Source organism: Pinus tabuliformis, chromosome 5_1 (genome assembly GCF_031772625.1).
Source record: "Pinus tabuliformis cultivar Carrire ecotype Pingquan chromosome 5_1, CPIR1, whole genome shotgun sequence".
NCBI lineage: Eukaryota > Viridiplantae > Streptophyta > Pinopsida > Pinales > Pinaceae > Pinus > Pinus tabuliformis.
In genome coordinates this window covers 790,949,928-790,957,223 of record NC_142305.1, presented here as the reverse complement: position 1 = coordinate 790,957,223, position 7,296 = coordinate 790,949,928, and positions in this window count along the sequence as shown.

The following is a 7,296-nucleotide window of genomic DNA, read 5'->3' as shown; positions in this document are numbered from 1 at the left end:
TGATCAACTGATTACAATTCTATCACTCAATAAACACTAAAAAGACTCAAGAAATGTATGTCAAATGACATGAAAATTGATGTATTGTAGTGTGCAAAGTAATGACATATCGCCCAAAATAAGCAAATGTGACAAGATGCTTACATTTCCAAAATAAGTGACTGATGGAAGTACAACACACAAGCCACGTGAGACTTAGTTATTCATTTTCAGCGTGAATTTAATGCATCATTTAGAGCTGGCGGAGAGCACGGCCTAACAGAATTCGTGAGACGGTGAACTTTATGTCATTTAAATGAAGAATTAGTGTGGGTGTTTATCTGATTAACATGTCATTGTTACAGGGGCTAAACACAAGCATGTTATCCATATCGTTTGTACATGTCAACAGCTAAAACAGCTCACCATATACCACTAAAATCAAGGATTACCGAGAAAAGTAAACATTTTTCTTTCCATAATGAAACATTAGTGTTAATCCTTGCAATCAGAGCATTAATCCACGTACTTTAACTAAATATTATATCATTAAATATTTGTAATGACAACAAGTGGTGTACAAATTGTTGAAAGCATTTAGTACCAAAATGTGCAAGAAAGGAAAAGTGTGCAAGGCAGCCATATATGGCAAAACTGTGTCGAGATGGAAATGTTTACGGAGGTGCAGGAACTTGTAGCGATGGATATTAACTGCGGTGCAGACGACTTCGCACTCAATATTAAAAATTTAAATAAGGCTTAGTCGTACTATTAACTTATATTCAAGGAATTGAGTTCTTAATAACATCTATTCTAACGCATTGTGTAATGATTACTAGTTGTAAACATATCAAGAAGATCGTATCCATCGATAATACAAAATATATTTTTCGGCATTTATTCTGCAAATCAACATGTAATCAACACATCATTCAAGATGTTAATAGAATTTACTGTTTGTAAACAATTCAAGAAGATGCACAGGTCTCTACAACCAATATCCATCATAGCATATTGAAACGATGTGCAGACCCCCTCCGCACACTTCCTCTGCACATTGCCCCATTTGGAAACAATGTTTTGGTGAAATGTTACATATATTAAATCAACCTCATGCGGCACAAATTAGAAACAACAAAAAAAAATTAAGACTTAATTTTAACATTAACAAATTCTAAAACGTCATTGTCAGTAAATGTAAGTTTGTTCGACATTTATTCGGTGAATCTACATGTAATCAAGACATTGTTCAAATGTTTAACAACATATTATGCTCCCTTCCCAGTAAACGTAAGCATTTATTCAGTAAATTGATGCACAATCAGGACATCGATTCAATGCTTGATAGCATTTACTCTAACACATTGTGTAATGATTACAGCTTTTAAACAAATCAAGAAAGTTGTATCAATGGATATTATAAAATATTCTTTTAGACATTTATTTGGAAAATTGATGCGTAATCAGGACATCATTCAAGTGCTTAATAGTATTTATTGGCCATAAACAAATCAAGGAAGTGTACATGGCTTCATAGCCAATATCTGTCCTAGAAAATTGTAAAGACGTGTGGAAGAGGGATCTGTGTGGGAGAACCTTTGGTCCCTCGTTTCTACACCTCTGCATATGTTACCCCTCCACACATATTAGCTTCCTACAACGTGAATTAGTATATAATAAAAATTTAATTAAGGCTTGATCCTATGATTACTAAATATCTTTTGATATCTTAATGGCATGTACTATCGAAATCATAAGCATTCGTACCGGAGTAATGGTGAAATCATCATATATTTAGAGCTTAAGTGAATGAAAGCCTATTCAATTTTGCTAGTGGTTCTTGTTTGTTCGTGCTACATAGTTGTCACATTGTTATGTTGTTTATAGTAAGAAGAAATTGTAACAGGTTCCTCTCGTCTAAAGGTTGTCCAAGTCAAAATGAACAAGGGAACACAGGCCAATGAAATATGGACCCTTGTTCATAATCCAGAAATGAAATGGAAGATGAATCTTAAGTATTCTTGTTTCAGCACTGTAGAAAGTAGCATGGCACAATATATATTACTAAGTAAACCCATAATATTTACAAGATCAGAGACTAAAGTTTAGTACATAGAAAGGAATGAAGCAACAAGTTCAATTATCATCTTTAAGAAACTCATAGCTTATAGATGTACTCTTTATGGCAAGAACATTTATGGTACTCTTTGTCTTATTTTCTCAGTTATTTCCTTCTTGTGAACAAGGATGATGAAGAAGTTGAGAGACCTTTGTAATGTAATACAGAAAGAGGCAATTGATTGTAATTGTAGTTTATTCTATACTCAAAGCGAACAACCATTAAAGTTACGGAATTAGAGAATGGGGGCACAACAACTCCATACTTTATTGGAAGAAATATGTAAGTATGTGTAAAGTAAAGGACTCAATCTAAGATTTGTGTTTACTTAGGTTATGTACATATGAACAAAGGTTTTTGAAGCAATGTAATCATGATGATCACTTCACGAACATTGCCTTAGAATCCATGTGGGTATATTTCTATCTGCTACATCAACTATCTAGATATAATCAAATTGAATGTAATAAAGCATCAATTATAACTTGTCCAAATTTCATGAATTATGGCCTTTGTTCTGATTGCATGTGATCTAGTTATCAGTTACTATTTTCGTTATCTGACTTTATGTCAATATGAAATTCGCAATGATTATAAAAGTATAATAACCATTAAAGAACAAATTAATAGCGAGAATAGAGGTCTCTGGTAGGGGTTTTAGCCTCTGTGTACCCCATGCTACCAACGGTTTCAGGTATGTTAGAAAACGCGTGGAGGAGCATTGCAATATTGAAAACATTTCCCTTATGTAGTGGAATTATGGCAGCTATGTAATTTTTGTGGGGGCATCGAGGATGACTTATGGCAGGGCTAGATCGAATTATTTGTTCAATTGTTCACTTGGTGAATTCCTTCCAAACGCATATATGTTTTATTATGTTATAGATCTAGCAGGGATCTATCTAGTGCAACCAAATATGTGCCTCCTCATTTTTTCTAGTGTAGGTATCATCAAAGTCAATGATGGTGGGCTTAGAAAGAATTTTTTTTACGAGGTCAGTGGATTCATGGCTCTTACAAACTCTTTCTATGATGGGATCAATTCCACGATGGATACCTGGTTCAAGTGCCCAGATTTTTCCATCACCAGTGATTTTCTTGCAGCGTGGGGCATAAAAAACTTCATAGAGGATTTAGTTATGAATTCTTCCATATTTTTTGGCTTGTCTGTGCAAGGAAATATGTAGTTACATCACCTCAAATTTTGTTTATGCAGATCTATTGATCTCTATTATCTCTCATAATCTAGGCACTTGGATTATTTTATAAATGTTTTTGAAGCTTGGGAACTAGGTCACTATATTGCAAAGTCATATGATGATCCAGGCTGAGGTTTTCCGCTCCATATCTGGCCTAGATCATGGATCTGGAACTCTCCTTTTTTTGCATAGAGGCATGGCTTTTAGGATAAAAATATGTATCAGGAGGAGATTTATCAAATTTTATTAAAAACCCTACAGGGGAAATCGAGCCTCTTAGGGGTTCGGTCCTTGGATCTAGTGAAAGATATGAAAGAGAAGTTCCAATATCACTTGGGTATCTTGAAAAGACTATAGAATATGATTTATGAAGGAAAATCATTACAAGATGCCATCCACTTGAAATATTATGGCATTGACCACAACTCTACAATTATCATAAATTTGAGGTTGTGAGGTGGTGCTCTAGGACCGAGTAATCCATCTGGATTAGTCTCGTATGCCAAAAACACAGAGGGCGCAGTATCATTCAAGGATATCATAAAATGGAAGGTTGCTACACCAGATGGACAGTCCCCAACTTTGTCAACCCTAGGTCCTTACCTCATTGAATAGATGGAAAAATCACTAGAGCTGTTAGTTAATTTATTTGAAGTAAGTGGTCTTTTTAAAGACCTCCAAGTCAAAGCTCGTATTTGAAGATTTAATGGTTTTTGGCCTAAATATGAATATATACATCAGTGGTCCTTCTAAAATTAGACAAACAAATGTGATATTTACTTGTGCTCGAAAGGGTTTTTTGTGGTACAGTTTGACAATTAAGAAGATATGGATTTTGTTTTAAACAAGGGACCTTGGTTCTAGGGAAGGGAGGGCCTCTTCATAACCCCATGGTTTCCATATTTTGATGGTACAATAATGGTGGTACAAATAGGTTGGTATGGGTGATAATTCACAACCTCCCTCTCCCTTTCTGACATCACCAAGTTTTAGAAGGTGTCAGAAACACATTGGGGAAGTTTCTGAAGATAGATCAAGAATGAATGGAAAAAAGGTATTTTTACCTTTGCCAAGATATGCATGGAAATAGACCTTAGTAAAGGTCTACTAGATCAGATTCATCTGGTTAATAGTTATTTTAAGTGGACCCAATTATTATATTTTGAAAATATGGCTTTCAAGTGCCATATTTGTCTCCAAACAAGGCATTTGTAGAATACATGTCCAAAAGCAAAAAAGCGTACAAAGAAAAGTCCCCAAAAGTCAAAAGAATGGCAGTGTCCAAATCCGCTTCCTATAAATGATGAAGACGAAGAAATTGATGATATTCAAAAAAATAAGGAAGAACAAAATCAACAAGTTTCCCAAGTATAGGAGGATGAAAAAAAACAGAACGAATAAGAAAAACAAGTTGAGAGTCACAGATCTTTGCAAATCAAGATTTTGTTGTTAGATTGAGGCTATTTTCAAATCAATCATGACAAACAGCATAGCCATTGTTAGAGTCTCTATAGTTACTCAACACGTAATTCCTTTTTTTTCTATTTTAAAATTGTTTTGAAACCTTTGAGAAATAGGGAAATTAAATTAGGGAAATATTTTTTGGTTTACGAAAAAATGCAAAAAATAAGTTTCTTCACCTAGAGCACGAAAATCGTTAAATCAATGGTGATCTATATTGAGGGTATAGAAAACGAATTAAAAAGAGGTATACAGATACATGTTACACATGAGAATTAAACATTGTTTATTTTATAAGTCTGATAAAATGGTATTTATGTTGTTCGTCGAAGGGCATGTTGAGAACTGCGCAACGCCCCTCTTCCATTTTTCGAGTTCAATAATGAGGTAAGATGGAACGCTTCTGTGCTTTGGTTTCATTTTATCGTTGTTGTTGTATTTCACCTTTTAAATTAGGTCGTTTGACTATTCTCTATTATTATTGGGTGGTATAATGATTTGTTTATTTTTGTTCTTGTTTGGGTTTGAAGGTCCAGGCTAAGTAAGCGGTTCTATGAGACTGGCTTTATGCTTGTGTGTCTCCATTATGACTAGCTTCTTGGGGGTTCTATATCTTTTCTCTTGCAGTTTGTGACTATTCATTTAGATAGTTTCTTTTGGGACTACATCTTGGTTCATTGCACTGCAATATTGGGTGGGTTTTTTTTTTCTTGGTTGGGTTGGTGTTTTGTTTAACGTAAAATGTTTTGTTATTTTATCCCGTCCTTGTTGTCCTTATATTTGAGTCTTTTTTATTTTCTGGTGAAATACAAGATGCCACGTCAATGAGGCAGAGTAAGGTGGGGTTGGTGAGCGATGGGGATCAATCCAACGTCGCTTGGGAAGCATTGGTTAGGGTGAGGTTATAGATCCCAACCCTGTCAATTGAACTAATTTTAATGGCCCTCCTTATGATCAACAAAAATTTGGCAATCAACTTGGATATCTCAAGATGCTTTTGGAACAACTCATAAGAGATAGACATGATGACTATAATACAATCATCTCATTCATGAATAATCTCCAACGCAACCAATGGAATATGCAGGACAAATTAGCAAGTATGCAAAGGGATCAGTGACATCTACAAGAAAAACTAGACCGCTTTGAAGGAAAACTGGCTGACATGGAGAAACATGTACAAATTTGTGTCTTTCAACCTTTGTCATCACCTGGTTTAGGACCAAATAATCATGTTTGGTAACTACCCTCGATAGTTAATGGCTCCTAGTTGTGTACTAATCCTAAAAGTTTTCTAGTTTTGTATTGATTCCAGATTCTACGAGACTCAAATTTGCAGTGCAGTTGGCTAACAAACCTGCTCAGCATTGGCCCTTTCAAAAACACCCATAAAGTGGATCAAGTCTCATGCAAGATGTTAATGGGGTACTATTGGAACCAAGTTTCTACAGTCAAATGGGATTGTTAAGATCCTAAGACACTAGAGCTTCAACTTACAGTGCACAATTTAGACATCTACTGGAAAGACACCTAACAATCATTCTTAGACTGCGCACTGCGCAGGACTTCTCTAACTCTTGAGTTGACTGCTTACTACGCAGTTCATGACCATTTCTAAAACTATGGTCGAGAGATAATGTTCTCCGCAACATCATTTTCGACCACACTATGTGAATTACAGTTTACCATAACAATACTTTAACCTAGGAAACCGTTACCAAGCTAACCATTTGTTCAACCATCCAGAATAGTGAAAGACATTTAATTCAATCTGAAATCATTCAACAGATGCTCAGAAAATAGATAATATTAACATAAGCATATTCATTCACACACCAATATAATGGAGGCAAACCATCATTCTTTTTATTACTTCATTAGAAAATAAAACAAAGACGCAAAGCACTACAAAATGGATCATATATAACTAGTCTCACCAGCCTTCATTAACTAATAAGATTACAATAGAACAACTAACATAGTGTAAGACTATACAAAATCTACTATAGATTATTTCCTTTACATCGTATGTTACATAACATCTACAAACACAAGCACTAGCATCTAACACTACTAAACACAGAGAAATAGTTGCAGCAATTCTCTCTTCGTTAACTGTCATTTTCTAATTATTCAACCTTTTTCCATCTCGAACATGTCCCTATCTGGGTTCCTTGCAGCTTCTCAAACTCTTTCGACATACTTCTCAACTTCTCCAATTGTCCTCCTAGTTGGTTGGTCGTTAAGATATGTTGGCACAAAAATGTCATCAGGGAAAGACCCTGGGTTCAGGCACAGGGGGCCAACAAAGGTCTGTTGTAGGCTAGGACAACGTCAGCATTTTCACCCTACCCCAAGGAATAAGGAGTCTCACTCAAGGCATGTCGTGACCGAAACTAAGAAGGGTTTAGAAGGATGTCAAGGATAACCCAACCATTACTCTATATATTGTAAAGCATACATTCATCATAACATTATATCATTATGGATATCATATTCATATGAGGAAAGACCCTCAACATAAAAAAATTTGAGTAG